This window comes from Castor canadensis, chromosome 1 (assembly GCF_047511655.1).
Source record: "Castor canadensis chromosome 1, mCasCan1.hap1v2, whole genome shotgun sequence".
NCBI classification, from domain to species: domain Eukaryota; kingdom Metazoa; phylum Chordata; class Mammalia; order Rodentia; family Castoridae; genus Castor; species Castor canadensis.
Genome location: NC_133386.1, coordinates 179,501,477 through 179,522,154, shown reverse-complemented (window position 1 = coordinate 179,522,154; position 20,678 = coordinate 179,501,477). Strand labels below are relative to the sequence as shown.

The window sequence follows — 20,678 nt, the reverse complement described above, 5'->3', positions numbered from 1 at the left end:
TGGAGGTGGTTCTACTATAAGGGAATCGAGACTCCTATCTGAAGCTTGAGGTCTGAAGCAAGATCAAATTAACACTGCCTCAAGTATATCTCAAGATAGCAAGTCAAGAAACTTCCAGTTCATTCACACATAAACACGACACAATAAAGGCATAATTATTTTGGGCTTCTTTTTGGTGAGGATTTTAAGTATATTGGACTGAACATTCTCAGCAAGCATTAAAATGCTTACAATATATTTCCATTGCAAGAAAATCAACACAACTTTAGTTCAAAAATCAGTTCACCAACTGACTGTTACTCAAATTGTTGGGGGCTTCTGGCTGGTGTGCTGTCTGTGGTGTGTGCATTTGTTTCTCAGGTAAGACATGTATAAAAGTTTATGGAGTAAGAGGAAAAGGAAGATGTTTGCTGAAAAAAAAAGAAGAAAGAATGCCTCAAAGTATTTTCAAAGTAGACAGTGATATTTTAATAAAAGATGTTCAAGAGATAGCAACTGTGGTGATACCCATAAATCACCAAGAGAAAATGCAATATGCAGAAAGGATGAAAAAGATTACATGAAAATGGAGACTGAGATTAAGAGGAACAAAAAGACTCTTCTAGACCAGCATGGACAGTACACAGTATGGATGAACCAGAGGCAAGAAAAAGACTGAAGGCAAAGCAAGGGAAAGGAAAGGGGAAAAGCAAAGCAAAGACAACCAAGGATTTGGCTTGGTAGACCCTTAAAAACTTGAAAAATGCTGATGGGACAGATGTTTAGTTAGAATGTGTACATTGATTTCAGTTCCCACTGCATGGAGACTGTACTCAATTCAGTCTTTTTTCTTCAATTCAAACCCTCAAAATAACTCCTTAAGTTTATTTTGGGAAGAAGAATAAAGTATTTTGTTTGATGAGTAAAAGTTGTACTCATATTTTAGTTGAATGCTGTCTCATGTCCAGGTACCAGACATCAGAATCCTATTGCATATTTATATGATCATAACTTCTTCCAACTTGGCAATTAAAGTCAATAAAGACAAAACAAATGACCTACTGACAAAAAGTAAGTAAACTCGAATTTTTAAAAAGCTATTATGTAGTCTGTAATTTAAAAATATGACATCAGCAGATCTTATAAATAGTTCTTGCTTGATGTTTTTATTTTGTATGATTCAGAACAAAAGATATTTTGTGTATAAAAAATTGTTGAATAAAAGCAATCAATATATCAAGCCTGACATGTGGTAAGAGCTTCTTAAATATTTGTTGAGTGAATAAACAAATGAACTTTATTTTCTATATTTCACTTATTTATTCACCAAAAAAAAAAAAAAAAAAGTTGACCACCTGCATGGCTTCTAGTGACTCACTCCTGGTACTCACATCCTGTGTAATGCCCTTCCAAACAGGTAATTCTGAGCTTACTCAGGGGACTTGTGTTGACCAATGGAACAGAAACAACCATAATGCAATCAGCAGCTTGACACACATTTGTACATGGGAGTGGGGACTTTGTTCTCTTATAAAGCTGCCATGGAAGCCTAGTTTAGCCTCTTGGGGAGGAAAGACTCCAGGAAGAGAGAGAGATGCTCACTTGTCCCAGGGGTCTCAGCTGAGTCCCACTTCTATCACAGGTTAATGCAGGTGCCTGAGTGAGCCCAGGAGAGGCCAGCAGAGTAGCTCAGTCAAACCATAGAATTGTAGGATATCAAAATTTTTGTTACAGCCAGAGGTCAGCAAACTTGTTCTGTGAAGGGACAGAGAGTAAATATTTTAGGCTTTGTAGATCATACAGTTTCTGTTGCAATTACTCAACTCTGCCATTAAAGCCATCATAGATGACACATAAGCAAATGGGTATGGCTGTCGTTCAATAAAATCTATTTTCAAAAACAGGTAGCAAGTTTAATTTGGCCCACGGACTATGGTTTAGCGGCCCTGTTTTAGACCACTAAGTTTTGGGAAAGTTTGTTTTGTTTGCTCTAATAGATAACTGAAATAATCTGCCATATTTTTCTCACTATTCAAAGTGTCCTCATTCCTGGCTCATTCTACTCCTATGACTTCATTCCTGATGACTCCGCAGTGTGGAATGCCCTCATTTTTTAGGCTTGGCCCTTGGAAAATTGGAAAGTCAGCAGTGTATGTTTTTAGTCTGTCTGTTGGAAGGTTCTAAGAGAGCCAAAAATAAATGCTTCTTCTTTTTTTTGGTTTTTGTTTTGGTGGGACTGGGGTTTGAACTCAGTGCTTTACACTTGTGAAACAGGAGCTCTATTGCTTGAGCCACACCTCCAGTCCATTTTTCTCTGGTTATTTTAGAGATGGGATCTCATGAACTATTTGCCTGGGCTGGCCTCGAACTGTGATCTTCCTGATCTCAGTTTTCCAAGTAGCTAGGATTACAGGTGTGAGCCGCCAGCACTTAACTAAGAAATACTTTTAGATATGCTCCTTTCCCTGGATAGAAGACACCATTTTTCAAATTCCAAATAGTGGTGGAGATGCTCTCCTCCTGCCCCAGAACCCTGAAGGTCTATGAAATCAGATTTAGAGCTGGAAGAGGTAGTGGAAGTCTCTTGGGCCTGATGGTCTCCTTATACCATTAGAAAGAGTCAACTGTCTCCATAAAATGGTGGCTACTCCCACCAATTCATGTGACGCTCAGGACTCTTGGGTCCTGGAATGTCTATTAGAATTTCTACTACTCTGAGTAATGATCTTTAGAACTCAGAATTATTGCACAATGAAGGGTTACTCACCAAAGAAATAGAGAGCCGCACCTCCTGGTTATCTCTGATTGGCAATACACCAGGTGGGTAAGTGTGTCTATTTTGGAGTCAAACTTCTAGAAGTAAACCCTGCCTCCCTTCGGTTTAATGCCCACACTACCTTGGCAAATCAAAAATTGTGATATTTACATTTATATTTCTTGTGATACTTGAATGATATAGTCCATGTATTTATCACGGTGTTTGACATACACTAAATATTCAATCAATGGTGGCTATCATAATTATTCACATACCATCAGTCGATTCAATATACTTTTTTGATGCTTTAGATTTTTGTAGAATATTTACATCATTTCCATGTTTGTATCTCATTTATCTATGTCAAATTAGTTTTGGGGATAAGAAGCAAGGTAGAAATTAATTTCAATATAAAAGGGAGGAAAGTGAGATTGAGGTATTAGGTTTTCTTCTATTGTCACAGTTATTTTTATTCTTGTCCTATGAAACTTGCAGGGGAGACAGCATTGTTGTTCCATGAATTTACAAAGGGGGGAGAAAGAGACAAGGACTTAGGGAAGAGCTAGAAAAGCTAACATGTAAGTGTTGCAGGACAACCCTGAGGAAACAGAGTTGATTTGTGTGGTGGAGGATCACTGGAGAGTGTTCTCCTGGTCACTGTCTGTGGGAAAGAGAAGGAGGCAGGGATGTACAGAGGAGATGTTGGGGTATGACTTAGGCAAAACAAAGGTTTTTGTTATCCTCTGGGTGTTCTAAACCTAGAATGGCCCTGAAGAGTTAACTCTAATGAGACAAGTTGTTTGGGTTTTTAAACTCACAAATTGACCAGTCATTTGGTGTGGGCCACCCCTTGTGCGTGACCTTGCATAAGTCTTCTGTCTTCAGTTGACAACAATGACCAGAGGGGGACTTGGCTGTCAACATTCCATGCGGAAGGTTTTAGGAGGTCATGGGTTGCGTCCCACAGCATCTACGACATTCAGTTTCTACTGTATGCCAGGCATTGTGCTAAGAGCTTTCACATACATCATTTCATTCAACTTAAACTTGTGCAATAAAGGGTGTCCACAGCTGTGATCTTTTAGTGCCTTCCGTGTCCAGTGGTTTATATACTTCAGTTCTTAACAATTCATCAAGATTGGGATTATTTTGCTGTCTTTCATATAGTCACGATAAGCTAAAGATAAATTAAAGTCATGTACATTAAAAATTTGAAGAGTTTACTTGAGCAAAAAGGGATTTATGAATGGGACAGCACAAAACTGCATGTGGTTCTAGGTTTGACCAAAGGGGCATAAAGGGAGATGCACTTTATAAGGTGCAGATGGAGGCAAGGCAAAGAAAATATTTGGTTAAAATGGAGCTGTAGCTTTAAAGTCCCTAGGTAGAAGTTACTTGTTGGCTTCTGATTGGTAAAGTTCTCAGTCTGAAGTTAGTTGGCAGTTTCTGATTGGTAAAGACTTTCATTTCCTAGAATCTGACATTCATGCTGAGTTGGGGTTCAGTTTGTATCATGAAAACTCAGATTTCTGGAGTCACTTCAGTCTTCTGGCTTCCCAATTAATTATTTTAACCATGGAAGAGAAATTGGAAAGTCAGAAAACCAAAGTCGGCACTCAGAACCTGAACCCATCTCTCCTCCTACTGGGCACTATGAACCCATTCTATAGATGAGGATCTTGAGATTTCATGGGCTTAGGAAGGCAAGAGCTGGGCTTGACCTCAGGTCTGTTGTGTGATTCTCTTTCGAGGCACCAGGCTACTTTGCAGAAATGAGAAAGTTGTACTCTGGAGAGATGAGATATACCGTGAAGTGGTGGGCCAACACAAGGCTAATCCAGCTAATAAGGTGTCTGACTGAACTCTGTGCACTTTGTACTTAGCACTTCATGGGCTTCGAGACATTTCCTGACAGTTGGCAGCTTATCAGCCTTGTGCATTTCACTAGGGACCTAGAGAAGTCTTTAGAAAGTGATTTTTATGTTTTGCCTTTATTTTCTGCTTTTTACTCCTGCATCAACCTCTAGAGGCTGTACATGACTTTGGAGTGGGAGCTAGAAATTCTTACTTGGCAAACGTGACATTTAAAATGAAGTCTGGTTCCTTTGGTGTTGCCATTTGCTATTCCTGGTGGCCACCAGATGGCGCTCATCTTCTATTCCTTAGGCTCCTCACTGTCAGTGGGTTGCCTTCCTCCCTCCCCGTGCACTGTAACAACAGTGTTAATAGTGAATGCAGTAGTTATTAAGAAGTTACTATGTGCCTAGTAAATTACTATGCTAAGTACGTTGCATAAATCATCTCACTTAATCCTTGCCACAGCCCTTTAACGTAGGTATCATTATCCTTAATTTACAAATAACTTGCTCAAGGCAACAAGGCTAGGAGTAGCTGAGTTGAATCAGTGTTTGAACCTGGTCATCTGACTTTAGTGCTTTGACCTCTAACCTTTGGCTGGCTCCCTAATCATTCTTGCTATGGCTTGAGTGTGTCTCCAGAATTTCATGTGGTGGAAGCTTAATTCCCAAAGTCTTATGTTAATAGAACTTGGGAGGTGGGTGGTGGGGCCTTAGGGGGTCATGAGGGCTCTGCCTTCACACGTGGACTATTCTATTCATATATTGACGGATTAATGAATTAATGGATTATCATAGGAGTGGCTTTGTTACAACAGCAAGTTCTGTCTGGCTTGCTTGCTCTCTGACATGCCACATGGTACCTTCCGCTGTGTTATGACCCAGAAAGAAGGCCCTTGTCAGACGCTTAACAAATACTGGCACCTTACTCTGGACTTGCAAGCCTCCAGAGCCCTGAGCTAGATAATCTTTTATTTTTTTAATAAATTACTCAGTTTGTGGTATTCAGTTATAGTAACAGAAAACTAAGACAATTACATAATGAAAAGAATTGACCACTTATTATTTGCCAGACACACTGTGCTAAATGCTTTTTTTTTTTTTTTGTGGTACTGGGGTTTGAACTCAAGGCCTACACTTTGAGCCACTCCACCAACCCTTTTTTTTTTTTTGTGATGGGGGTTTTTCGAGACAGGGTCTGGAGAACGCTTTGCCCAGACTGGCTTCGAACCAAGATCCTTCTGATATTTGCCTCCTGAGTAGCTAGGATTACATGCGTGAGTCACTGGTGCCTTACTGTGCTAAGTGGTTTGTAAAGTCCTCTTCATTTAAAACTTGTAAGACCCTGTGAAGTAAATACTGTTCTTCCCCCATTTTATTTCATCGTATTATGTTATTTTACTTTTTTGGGACAAGGCCTTGCTTACATAACCCAGGATGGCTTCAAAGTCTCAATCCTCCTGCCTCAGACTCTTGAGTGCTGGGATTACAGTCATGTATCACTATGACCAACTTCTTCCCCATATTAAAAGTGAGAAGACTGAGGGACAGAAAGATCAAATAACCACTAAGTTATAGTCAATAAGTAGTGGAACCTAGACCAGACCAGAAGTCAGGCTATAAATCTCAAGTTTACTATATTTACTATTCTCTCTCTTTCTCTCTCTTGCTGTCACACACACACGTTATATATAAAATATATTCTCTCTATATGATACATACATACTATATATTATATATAACTTACTTTCTGAGAGATGACAAAAATGAGAATACTTGATCACTCAGATTTTGTGGGGCCCAAGGGTGCCAGAACTGCCCTAAGATTCTCTCTCTGTGAGCACCTTCTGCTCCATGGCAGTGAGCTCTCGGTGAGCTTAGCCAGTTGGAGGCAGCCCAGGCTTTGAGTCAAATCCAGGCTTAAATGCTGGCTCCACCCCTTATTGGCTCAGTGTAACTTCAGCTAAGCCTCTCTCCAGCATAACTTTTCTCAGCACCTGCTCCCTTGGCTGTAAGAACAGAGAGAATCACTGTATCAATCCTGTAGTAATGGTATTAACTCAATAATACACCCAAGTTTAGAGTCCAGGCAGGGAAGGGCATTCCAGAAACAGTGCTCCTCTTCCCTTGCCTCTCTGAGCTTCCTGGTGTAAGGCAGCACTGGGCACGACTTCCCCAAAGTGGGCCAGTGGCCCTTCGAGATGAACAACCCTGGGTTGGCATGATGGCATTTACCTGTGAACCCAGCTTCTACAGCAGGCATAGATGGAAGGATGGGGTCCATAGATGGAAGGATGGGGTCCACAGCTGGCCCTGGGCAAAAATTCAAGACCCAATGCAAAAAGTACCTACAGCCAAAAAGAGCTGGTGGAGTGACTCAAGTGGTAGAGCGCCTGCCTAGCAAACATTAGGCCCTGAGTTCAAAGCCTAGTTCTACCAAAAAAAATTGATAGCATCTTTTCTAGAGGCATTTCTAGAGGTGTTGAGAGAAGGAGTTAATCAGTTTATTTATGGATTTGCTCAGAGCCTCTCTCTCTCTCTAGACCTGTGCCCTTTAGTTGAACTTTCTGTAAGAATGGAAATGTTGTGTATACATGCTGTCTAACATGGTAGCCAAGAGTCACTTGTAGCTTTTGAGTATTTGAAGTATGACCAGAGAAACTGATCACATTTAACTTTTGGTTTTTTTTTTCTTTTGCAGCACTGGGGCTTGAACTCAGGGCCTTCACCTTGAGTCACTCCACCAGCCCTATTTTTGTGAAGGTTTTTTTGAGATAGGGTCTCACAAATTATTTGCCCCAGCTGGCTTCAAACCACCATCCTCCTGATCTCTGCCTTCTGAGCCTCCTGATCTCTGCATTCTGAGTAGCTAAGATTACAGGCGTGAGCCACTGGCACTGACATCTTGTTTAATTTTTAAATCCTTAAAATTTAAATAGCTACCTTTAGCTAGTGGTTACCTATTGAACAGCTAAGTTCACTGTTGCGTCCCCAGAGCTTGGCATAGCATCTACCCTTGGGAAGTGCTGGAATGAAAAATAATTCTTAAATGACACCTACATAGTAGGTCTCTGTGAGTAGGAAGGCTTGGGATATGAAATAGCTAGAGGTTGAGTGCACACCATTTTCAGTAAGAGAGGAGAATGCCATTGAACTTGTGGGCATATCCTACAAGAGGGAATCTGAACAACAGAATATGCATCGTGCTAAGCATAAAGTGCTAAGCTGAGGAACATTGCTACCTTCCCAGTTCATTGTAGTTCATTTTTTCACGTAATAATTAGGAATCAAGTTTTTAAAGTTGGAAGGAAACTGGGCTTTTTGGCAAGGACCCCAGGAAGGAGGAGTTGGAGAGATTGTGTCACTCATTGCATAGTGGAAGCTGAGAGAGAGAGAGACTCAGGGGTTAGACCAGGAGATTAGAAGATGCAGGGTCCTTGGACTTAGGTGGGAGGAAAGGGGATACACATGCTGCCCTGGAGAGTTAACAGTTTTGGGGCTCAATTTAGGTCACCAGGTATAAAATTCGTTACTTTTATAATCCCTACTTTGAAATAATGGTTATTTCCATTGTTTTCTGCCCGTGCAGTTGATTCTCTTTAAGAGTCCAGCCCTGCCTCCCCACCCTCACCCGGTGTCTCTTTCCTCCCTGTGAGCCCAGAATAAATCAGTAATGATGTTTCAACAATGAAACAAACATGTATTGAACATGTGGTGAGAACCATGGTCTAGGTGGATTACATCATTTAATTCTTCCATAGAGCTCCGAGTAGATGATCTTACATCCTAGGTAACATTTATTGAGACTTATGTGTGAGGACTGCTCTAACTCTTTAAATGTTCACAATCTCCATACTACCATGGGTAGGTGGATCACCCTCACTCTTCAATTTATGAATGGTGGCCTTGTTGAGGCAGGAGAATAGTGAATACAGTTCAGTCAAGAGGGGGATGGAGACTGGTGGATAAAATATCATAATCATAAAAGTCCTGCTTAGGATATGTCTCGAGTCTTGCCTAGGACAGGTCCCCTTTAGGAAACATCTGGGTGAGAACATTCTTGGAACCCCCTTTTTGTGGTTAACTTAGTAGCCATTACATCATGATAAAAGAAGATGTTTTCACAGAAGGGAAAATCCAGGAGTTAGTAGTGTGCACTCTGAGGGCTGAGAAACTTGTCCTCAGATGATCTTTTGAGAAACCCTACTTAAAATTTCACGCAGATGGACTGCATTTCAAGCTTGTAATTATAACAGAATGCATTATGGGTAGAGACACGTGCAGTCAAAAATAAGTTATATAACATGCTCTTGTCAATTAAAACTGTCAATCATAAGAGGAACACCCTTCTCAGCCCCTGTAGCCCCAGCTTCACCTTAAATTACAACCTAGACAATGAATCAGGGTTTGAGATTGTTGACTCAGGCTCACTCCCACCCCATTTTCAATAAATCTCCACTCTGCTTGCTACTTCTGTGTGATTTGTCCAAATCTTTGTTTGATTTGTCAAGAACCTGGAAGACTCACAACCCAGAGCTGCTCAGAACATCCCCCTCCCACCCCAGATGATATCACTGTGACCTAGAGGAGTTGAGTAACTCACCTGAGAATACACCTGAGGGAGCAATGAAGCCAAGATTTGAACCCCAGGAAACATGGATCTTGATTTCACACTTCCCACCTCCAGAACTGGGACATGATATATTTCTGTTGTTTTAAGTTACCCTTTGTTTGTGGCCTCAGGAAACTGAGACAGTGGAATCTAGGATGGAGGAAGAACTAATGTTTCCTTAGCTTGTTGTTCAGCACCAAAGATCCTAAACTCTGGAATCTTACCAAAAAGCAAGAGGGAGGTCGTGTTTTAATGATGACTGGGAACAGGCAGGAGAATAGAAGCATGGGTGGGGCTGACTCCCCACTTTAGACACCGTGCCTTTCCCATGCAGCCAGGATGGTGGGGGGAATGATTAGGTCTGTACTTGCCTTTAGGATATTGGCTACACTTCAGGCTTTGGAAACAAGTAAACCTAGGTTTACATCTGGGCTTCTACCACCTGATTGACCTTAAATTCCTTAAATTCTAGAAGTCTAATTTCCTCATCTGAAAAAGTAGTAATAATAGTCTTTAAATGGAGGGTTGTTGTGTGGGTTAAATGAGATAATACAAATAATGCCCCTATTAAGCATTCACTGAATTAAAACATTTTTCAAGGAACTAGCAAAGAGATTGAGGCAAGATCAGGGAATTGAATGTATACTCTTCCGTGTCCTTTGCAGTTCTATAATCCACCCTCTCTCTCTGGGCCTTTTTTCTTTCCCGATCCAGTAGGTGGCGATAAGTCTCCATCATTTTTCTCTATTCAGCATTAACACTTCAGCCCTCGAGCTGTCTGTGCTGTGGATTGAACCGCTGGGAATGGTTGAAACAATCCAGACCTAGGGGACTCTTTGGGGAAGCAATAAACACCCCCCAGGGTATAAACAGGCATTCATCCTCATCCCAAAGGTACTTTCCCCAAGCTCTTCTGATGGTGTTTATCCCCAATGCAGCAGGCACAGATATAAAATTTATATTTATAATAAAAGGCCTTCTCTTTTGCTCCCCAAAGAAGGATACATCATCTAGTTAAATCTCAGAGGGGATACAGCCTTAATGACTAAGAAGTGAACCTCATCTCGGTGGTAAATCTCATGGTGTTTGCTGAGATATCTATATGCCTCTATAAATTTTGGTTACAGCCTGGGCATCTCTTACGAGCTTCATAGAAATGTAGCATGAGAGCCCCACCCCAGACCTGCCGAATAAGAATCTGCATTTTAATAGTCTTCCCAGGTGATTGATATTCTCATTAAAGTTTGAGAAGTTCTGGCCTACTGGATCTCAGAGGGACATGTCTCCTCTCGCCAACCAGTGATGGATTCTCTAATCATTGGCGAATCAGCTAGTACTGACATCATATGTAGCCAGTAACACAGACATAGAGCAGAATGCTGCTAGATGGTTCACCTTTCCAACAAACCTTTAGTTCGATCCAATGTATAGCCGAGGAAACTAGACTCAAACGTACATGAGTGTTGGAAGACAGAGCTGAGATGTAAGCTCAGGTTTTCTGAGTTCACAGTGATTGGATTTCAAAGTAGTAATAGAAATAATAAACAATATTCAGTCAGTGTTGCCATGTGTCAAGTCCCTATAGTAAATATTAAATGTATTATTTTACACAATTCTCTTCTTAAGAGAAGATACAATTATTCCCCATTCCACAAATGAGGAAACTGAAGGATAGAGACATCAATCCACTTGCCTAAGGCTATTGAGTTGCTAAATAAGTGACTGATTTAGAATTATAATGCAAGTCAGTACAACTCCAAGCCTGAGAGCTTAAACAATACAGGTTAAGGTCTTTCCAAGGATTGTATGAATTTCTCATACTGATGTCATTTTGAAACACTTGCCTCTGATTATAGTGCATTCTTGAGCAAATCACTATTTTGAACTTGAAGTTAATATTATGCCCAGATTTGCTTCTTCCCCAACACTTAGTACCTTCTCTGAGTACCTGTACCCGGTACTCAGAGTAACACAAACCGGATGGTTTAAAACGATACAAATGTATTGTCTCCCAATTCTGGGGGCTAGAAGTCTAAAACTGAGGCATCATCAGGACCATTCCGTCTATGAAACCGTAGGTAGAATCCTTCGTGGCCTTTCCTGGTCATCCTTGACTTGAAGCTGCATCTCTTCAATCTCATCCCTGTCATCCTGTGGCATTTTTCTCTCATGTGTTCATGTTTTCTCTTCTGATAAGGACTCCAGTCATGTTGATTAAGGGCCTACCCCACTCTAGAATGAACTCATCATTATTACATGACTTATTTCCAAATAAAATCACATTCTGAGGAACTGGGGGTTGGCACTTTAACTTTTTTTTTTTAACCACAGGAAGTGAGGAAGGCATAATTAAATCTACAGTAGTATCTCAAAAAGGCAGTATCAGCTGGTGAAGTGACTTAAGTGGTAGAAGGCCTGTGTAGCGAGTGTGATGAGTTCAAACCCCAGTACTGACAAAAAATAAAAATAAAAATAGGGGAAGAAGAAAAAGGCAGCATCATGGCCAGAGGCATGGATTCCAGATGCATGCATTCCAGAAGCAAAATGCCAGGGTTCAAATTCTGTCTGTTATCCACTGACTTAGGGCAAGTTACCCGTACTCTTTGAGCTTCCCTATTTTCCTCTGAAAAATCAAAGGGGGACATTACATGGTTGTCATGTTTTGACATTTATAAAGCAACTAGCGGAATGTTGGAGTAGAAACTGTTGTTGCCCTTTTCAGGTCCCTTTTCCATTTGGCACACTTGTTCCTAGCCATGGCTGACGGCTCACACCAGTGACCTTCGGTGGAGAACTGCTCTTGGAAGATGGGAGTTACCTTGTTAGAGAAGCTGGGAGGATAGCCCTCAATAAGTCATGTGCATCTGAATTCCTGCCTCAGACTTTGCTTCCGTGGACTGATCTGAGACAAGTGCCCAGGGCGAAAGCGTCAGATTGTTTTTGTCATTAGCATTTATTAGGCAGCTAGGATCTCTTTGCCTTCCAATGATTCGGTACTACAACTATATTTCTTTGTTCCTGCTATTTGTCCTCTAATGTCTAGAATGACAGAGTTTTTTCCAGACCTGTCCCTGGACTAGAGCTGGCCAGGCACATCCAGAGGAAGCTGCCCCACCATTACTAATGGCTAACTCAGGGTGTGGGCAGACCTGGAGAATTTTTCTCCTCCTTACCTCAACCCTGGATGGCTATAGCTTGGTTCCTCCTTGCCTCGCTTTTACCTCCTTGAATCTTTCCTTTCCTTTCCTCTCCAGTCTGGACCTGAAGTTTTCTCAAATAATTTCCTTCCTACCTGCCATCTGAAGCATCCTTTAAGCTTATGCACCTCTCTTCCCCTACTTCTCAAGCCCCAGGTAAGTTCACACAAATTATTCACCCATTTCCTCTGCCCCCCTAGATTTCAGTTCCTTTAGCATCCATTTAAGTTTATGTCACTCAAGTTCCAATTCATCATGAAATTTGCATTTTCTCACCTACATTTAAATCAAGATTCGTGAGATTCTTGTTTGTTATTCTTGTTTGTTATTCATGAGAATGTTGTTGGGTCATTTATCATAGTTTAATTATCATGATGCTTGGGAAGACTTCATTAATTAAGTTCACAAACAAAGCCTTCTTCCTTCCCCTTCTCAGTACCCCAAACATTCATTAGAATAACATCATTTCGAAATCATCACTTGGAAGCAACTGTGATATAGACCTGAATTACTCTACACATAGTAGGGACCCTTTGAAATTATGTAGGAAAAGCTTCGCAAATGAAATTACCCTCTCACCACTTACAACAGTTCTGAATCACACATCCTTCCCTGATCAGTACTAGGCTCTATTTCATTCTATCACCCAGTGTCTTTTTGGGTGGGCGTCAGACCCTGGATAATTTATAAGGGGTGAATATCTAATAATGCAATGCAAATTCAAAGGCAGGCAAATGTGAAAGGAAATGCTGCAAAAGGAGTAGGATTTCATGAAGTCAATGGAATTGATGTTGGAGGACTGTCTAAATCCTTACCAAAACTGGAAAAGTAAATAAGGATATGAGGATGAGGATGCCTGAGCTTGAACTCAGGGTCTCATGCTTGCAAGACAAGTGCTCTACCACTTGATAACCTCTGCAGTGCTTGTTTGCTTTTAGTGTTCTTTAAAAAAAAAAAAAAATATATATATATATATATATATAAATATATATATAAGCTCTTGGTATTTTTTGCTGGGGGCTAGGCCAAGGACAAGAGATCCTCCTACCTTCACCTTGAGTAGCTGGGATTATAGATGTGTGTCAGCATGACTGGCCTTGCCGGAGCTTTTTCAAGAGAATGATTTGAATATCAAATGCTTGAAGGAGTCCCTTAGGAAAACTGAGGAAGCCTTTCAACATATTTCAATAATGAATTTCTTACTTGCTTTCACTGAGAATGTTAAATATGAAGTGAAGAATGCCCTGTCGTGTAATCAAACAGTTTTGTGGAAAAATTTCATGCATTATGCCAATTTGTAAAAAAATACAGGATTTATTCTTTGTTCTGGAATAGTAATGACCTAAGATTTGCTAAATACAAGCTAAAATAAACCAATTTTTATATCTTTTCAGTCTTAAATGTAAAGTCCCAAGAGACTTGTTTTCAACTATTTACTATGATGTTTTATTATTCTTTTAAGTAGTCGCGTTTGCCAGATCAGTTATTCTTAATGATCAGGGGTTCAGTAAGGGTTCAACAATCACCTGACACAAGGAAATTCTCATTTCATTGTCAAGATTTCCTTTCCTTTTCCTTCCCTTCCCTTCCATCTCCTCTCTTTTCCTTTCCTCTCTTTCTTTCCTTCCTTCCCTCTTTCCCTCCCTTCTTCCTTCTATCCTTCCTTTCTTTTTGGCAGTCCTGGGAACTACATGGGTGCTCTCCCACTTGACCATCTCCAACAAGGTTTTCTTAACACCAGGGACTGAATGGTGAGAAATGAGGATTCCCTTTACCAGGCTGCAACTCTGGTGAACTGGGGAAGGGAAAGGAATGGGGAAATATCTTCCCCATCCAGTCTTTAAGATCTGTGAAATCTTGACCTTATGTCAGGCCTTATTGTCTTTGGCTCTCACCATGACTCTGGCCTTCCACACAAACTTTTCACCTGCTACTGTCAGTAATGTGTTGACAAGCCTCTTTTGTTGGCTTCCTGAGGAAGCTCATGAAAAGCACATTGGGAATTCAGCAAAACACCAGGACTCTAACTGCTCCTGAATGAGGCAGAATTAGAAAATGACTTCAAATTGAAAACTTAATTTTCAATTAGTGTACATTCAGGCAGGAGTGGGAGGGATTAAGGGATGGCAGCTTGTTTGGTTAACACACTTTTTAGAAGATATGCTTGCAAGCTATTAGTTAACTTCCTCTTTTCCTCCCCCTCCCACCACCCTAAGTGCTCCTTGCTCTGTAATTTGGCAGCCACTCACTTGTGGCCTGCTGTGCACTCCATCCCTGACTGACTCAGATACAGATGGCAGCAGCAGCAACCCCAGGAAGTGGAATGCAGCCTGTCACCTCTGAGCAAGCTTGTGTGTCTCCTTCTTGCTGTGGACCCCATGAGGCCACAGGTGAGCCTGTTACCTTAAAAGACACTTGTCCTACTGATGGTTTTAAGAAACACATTTGGAAAAAAACAATGTTTCTTTCGCTAACATATTTGATATTAGAGAAGTGTGATGTATGGGGTTTGCTGTTGGGCAAACATATTAAAGGTAGCATCAAAATTTGGGGTTTGTGATGAGAATGAGTTTGAAGGTGGGGAGGACAAATGCTATAAGAATGGGGTTTGAAGTTGGGTGTAGGGGACAGCAGAGGCTGTGGATCAGATGGTATGTTCCGGAGCCCTCTTTCCTGTCATTAGACAGTTCTCATCCTCTTTTCTCCCTTTCCCTTTTTCCCAACTCACAAATAATTTATCAGGCCCAGACTGTTCAGACAGCCACAGCCAGTTCCCCTTGGTGAGTTGTCCTTTCTCTCAATACTTGGCTCTGTGTGGAGTCAGAGTCTACAAAGTGCAGCCTCAACAAACACGTGAACACTTCGCATGGCATGTTTACAAGCATTGTAACTGGAAATCATTAATTCAGTCAGCAGAGCAATAACTTCATTAGGAACTTCCTTCTGCCATTAGTAGGCAAGGGAAAGTGAGCTGCTGTGATTAAATGTGCCATTTGAGACATGGCAGGCAAGGCTGCTATCTGCTATCTGCTTGGCAGGCGCTTTTCATCCTTCCATCTTCCTTCCAGTTCTTAGATACAGCAAAGCTGGCTGCAAATGTGGGAAACAGGCACTTCATTTTATAATAGACATGGCCGCTGGCTCTGCTGATCTGACACTAGGGGTTTTCCTGACTCCTTCTTTGACCTTGGCTCACATCCCAGCCCCAGGCTCCTGGTGACATCTGCTCCCTACAGATTGATCTGAACAAATTCCAAGTGCCTTTACTGATGGCTGTCTCTCTCAGTGAGTGCAACCCCAGGCTAATCCCTGTTTCTCCTCTTCTTGAAGGCTTCAGTGTCTTCAGCCATTACTGGTAAATTCCTTCCCAAGGTTAAACTCCTATCCAGAGAAGCTATCACCACATACTGTTTCTTCATTAGTCTTCTCATGCCAGTGAGCAACTGTTGTTAATCCCCTCTCTGTCATCCAGGCTGTAGCCTTCCAGCCAGTTTCCAAGAATGTTGGATTTAATTGAAGAAAAGATGAGTGGCTTAAATAAAAACACAACTTTTTTGTTCAGTTTCCAGACTGAAAAAAGGGAAAATGGAAAGGAGTTTTGAAGATAGTCCTTGCCAAAGAAATACCAGTAAATCTTGATAACTCAGAAGCAATTGACTTTGAGAAATGAAACCGAAAACTAGAATTTTTAGGTTTGAAGGGGCCTTAGAAGTTTTGCAATCCAATGCTTTTATTTTATAAGTGAAGAGATTCTGAGTTAAGAAGGCTGAAGGGGCTGTTCAAGTGAATAATCAGGCAAAGTAGAGAAAGCCTGGGACTGACTCTTCCTGTCTCTGTGGGACTCACCACACACACTCTTTCCTTTTGTGAAAGAAGTCAAGAGGATTTTTGGTGAAGGTGTCAATGCCTGCTCACATAATGTTTTTTTTTCTAAAGGATGTCAAAATAAGCTTTTCCCCGGGATTTAGGGGGATATCAATCTCAACTCTTTTGGTTGCAACAGTCAAAAAATGCAACTAGTCAGAAAGAAGAATTTATAAGCCCATGGAATCTAAGGGGGAAGTTGGCTAAGTCAATCATGGAAACTTGGCATGCCAAAAAAACAGAAGGACCACAATGCCACTAGCCCCTTCTTTGCTTTTTATTGTTCCCTGCATTCTTTCCCACAGAAGGTTGCTTCCCCTCCCCAACATGGAGGGGAGCCATTGCCATGACAGTGCTGTTTTATGCTTAATCTCGTAATCTATGGCCCAAAAACTTGGAAATTATCTGGTTGGCTGGAGATGATAGGAGGAGTCAGGTAACCGCTCTTGAACTAAACAACTGTAACCAAATGGGGTATTACTATCACCTGCCCTGTTTGTGTCTGGTGCTTAGTCCAGGACCAGTTAACCATTAGTGTCCATCTGTTGGGATCTGTAAAAATGTGGCCATTCCTTTATAAACTTCATAGTTTAACTTTTGTATATGGGGAGAGTGGGGAAGGAGTAGCATTTCCATCAGAAAGTAGGTACTAGATAAGGAAAATGTTCACCTTTATGTAGATTCTGAGGAAATACTTAATTTAAGAGCCAAATTTCAATATATACTTCCTAAAATATAAGGCAATGAAAGCTTATTGTGAATAAAGGAGATTAAGGTGAGGGTATACGGTTGATGGACCTATATGGAATGAACAAAGAAACCTCTTGCAATTGCTTTAAGTGATGGGGTGGAGGTGGGTGGGAGGGAAACGATGGAGGTGATATAACTAATATACAATATAAATCTAATTGGAATTGTCACTATGAATCCCTCCTATATAACAAATATATCCTAATAAAAAATTCATAAAAAAGAAAGTATCCATTGGACCTGATCAAATTTGAAAAGGAGAAACACAATTTTCTACTCTGCTAAAGTTAATTTTCTAATCCTTGAATTTGAAAATTGAATGTATTCTTTATTGTTGAGTTTGTTCATCAGTTATGCCCATACTGCCCAGGTCTGGATATGAGCCCTTTCATTGGTCCATCCTACAGTGGCCTGAGGTCTGCATTATTCCCAATAGCCAAGCTATGGAAATATAGCCCGCATGTCCTAAAACTAATGAATGGATTAAGAAAATGTCTCTTTCTTACACACACACACACACACACACACACACACACACAGAATATTATTTAGTCATAAAGAAGAATGAGATTTTGTTGTTCACAGGTAAATGGATGGAACTGGAGAACATCATGTTAAGTGAAGAAAGACAGGTTCAGAAAGACAAAGGTTGCATGATTTTCTCATGTATGGATGATACACTCGATACAAATACAAACATCATCTACACACACACACACACACACACACACACACGTACACATATACACACTGAATATGTTTCCAAAAGTGGGACTTTTAGAGGAGACTAAGGGAGGAGGAAAGGAAGAAAGGAATGATAGAGAGTGAATAATATTGAAATACATCACATTTGTATAAGAACAAGACATAATGAGACACACTGAAAACTGTTGAACAATACGGGATAGGAGAAAAGGATAAGGAAGAATAATAGAGGGGATTAGACTGATCATAGACAATATATTTACAGGTAAAATACCAAGGCAAAATCCCATGGAACAATGAACAGATAAAGGACAATAAAGGACTGAAATGTAAAACAGGTCATGACAAGGGGAGGGTATTAGTGGATAAGGTAAATGAAGAGAGTAAAGGAGGGTGAATTTGGTGCTGCATTTTCTATCTGTGTATTAATATGGAACATTGAAACCTGTCAAAGTCATTTTAACACTGGAAGAAATGAACCAAACTGGGGTATATTGTACACATATTTGGAAATGTCACAGTGAAACACCCTGTACAACTAATATATATTAATAGCAATGTTAAAAAAAGAGACATTAACACTTTCACATCATTGGTGGAACTTTGAAAAGGCTTTTTTTCATAATGACTCTTAGAGTGTGACATTTATCATAAAGATGAGTTGTTGATTCTATAAAACTACAGACCTCCCATTTTGTCTCTGTTTGCATTTGTAGCTTTCCTGAAACCAGGGGATGTTCTTTTGTTCTAGTGATTTTGTCCTCTGTTTCATTGGTGAAGGCACAATTAGATGAGCAGTCAATAGAATAATTATCATAATAATACCAACACTTATTGAGTGCTTACAATATGCCCATCACTGTTAACTTTACACGTTTTAACTAACTTGATCCTTATAATACTGCAGAAGTGAAGTACAATTAACATTATTCCATCTTGTAGATGTAGACTAAAACACAGATGGGTAAAGTTGCTGGCCCAAAGTCACACAGCTAGAAAATAGCAGATCTTGGGTTTGGAAAGGGCCATTGAGTTTGTGGGATGTGCATTAAACCATCACAGTATTTTATCTCTTAATTGGGCAAATAACTTTTATATGACTTAAGGAGTTTTGGAAAAACCTCTTCTACTTCCTCAAATACTTTACCTATTTGTTGAATAATAACCTTAACTAGCTTAATTAAAAGTTTCCATTTTCCTATTAAAATGGGATAATCTTGGGAACAACATTTTGTTTGTCCTAAAAATCCACAGACCACTACTTAAGTGCCTGTTTTAATCACTCCTTTAGTACCATGAGGCTACCTTGTACAGATGAAGAAACTAAGACTTAGCAAGGCCAAGATCACACTGAAATGAAGTGGGCAAGAAGACTTGAACTAGGTCTGCCTCACTCTGAGCCAAGCACTGTTTAAAATACATGTAAATGAAATTAATCTGTCATATGCTTTCTGCTTTGCAGAGCAAGTTTCAACAGGGAAGGAAGGTGGAAAGTGTATGATAATGTACTTGAGGAGGGTTAAAGTGGGAGACACAACCAAATATTGAAGAAGGACAGACTTGAGAGGCTGTACTGGAAAGTTTCAGTTCTCTCATTTTGCTGTCCAGAGAGAAGGGAAACATTTACCTAGCTGATGTTTTTGTAAGGCTTTGGCAATTAGGGTGTTAATATTCTGTGTAGTCACAATTATGCTGTAACTACCAATTATGGGAAAACTCATCATTTTACTGTAATGTAATTACATTAAATAGCACTAGTCATGTCAGTGCAGAGACTGGGGCAGCCTCTAATTATCCACTGTACCCAGACACCTCAGCCTGGATCAGGAATAATTGGTATAATGCAGTTTTGCATTTCAGGGTTGGCCCCCTTTTTCCTCAGGAAAGCTTCACTTGCTTTCTGAGTTCCTCTTCTGTGTGTGATTCAGCAGTGTTGTGATCTGGTACCAGATGAGATATTAACAACATGGATCTTGTTTCCTAAACAAGAAAACATTTCAGAGGAAAGTGTTACCTACAGGTGGTGTGCTCTTTGAGGACCAGCACTGTTTTTATTCATATCTTCTCCCATCATTGCATGGAACAGACAATGAGAACAGCTAAACATACTGAGTGTCTCCTATACATCAGGGACTGTGCTAGGTAATTTATGGATACTTAAGTTAATTTTCAAAACAACTGCCTGCAGGAAGTGTTACAATCCCATTGAACAGATGAGAAAACTAAGGATTAGAGAGCTGAGGCAATTGGCCAAAGGCATAGAATTAAATTAATAAGTAACAGAAACAAGAGCATTTTGTTTTCCAAAAAATCTTTCCACTACCTCCCAGCAGGTGCCTAATACATAGTAACTGGATGAAAACAGAGGAGACTAAACATATTTGCATGAGAGGATGGTCTTTTACTTTCTGGTCTGTTTCATCAACTTCTTCACAATTAAATCTGTAGTTCAGTTAGTTTCTAAAAAGTCTTTCCTTCATGCAAGACAATTCAAGTTCCATTTAAAAAACTTTTCAGCATTTGGAGAGCAACTTCAGTGACTCTTTGTGTGTGCATATGTGTGTGTTATACATTTTTTAAACTGTCACTCAATCGTGAAGTTGGTCTGAATGAGTATCCTTGGGGAAGTCTCACATCTTAGTAGGGAAAACTGAGCTTCAGTGAGGTGAAGAGACTCAATGGTATAAGCAAGCTGAGAATGGTCTGAATTTCTTATTTCTTTGCTGTTTAGATTTGGCAGTGATCTGATTTAAAAATGAAGGGAGAGCAGCAGTTGGTGTGATTTATATTCACATATAAAATGCTTTCCCCAAGTGATTTGGAGGCCCTGGTGGGTTCTTAAAGTTATAATAGATGTGATTACTGTGTTGTGTTTTATAGACATACAGTGTTTTGGTCATTCCTGATTGATTTCTTCTCAGCGTAAAAGCAGCAGAGGCAAGAATAAGCACCCCAAT

At 40.3% G+C, this 20,678-nt stretch overlaps 1 pseudogene; it reads left to right on the top strand.

Moving 5' to 3' along the window:
- Positions 1-367: 367 nt before the first annotated feature.
- On the top strand, positions 368-723 carry LOC141421515 (protein LLP homolog pseudogene; annotated as a pseudogene).
- The last annotated feature ends 19,955 nt before the right edge of the window (positions 724-20,678 follow it).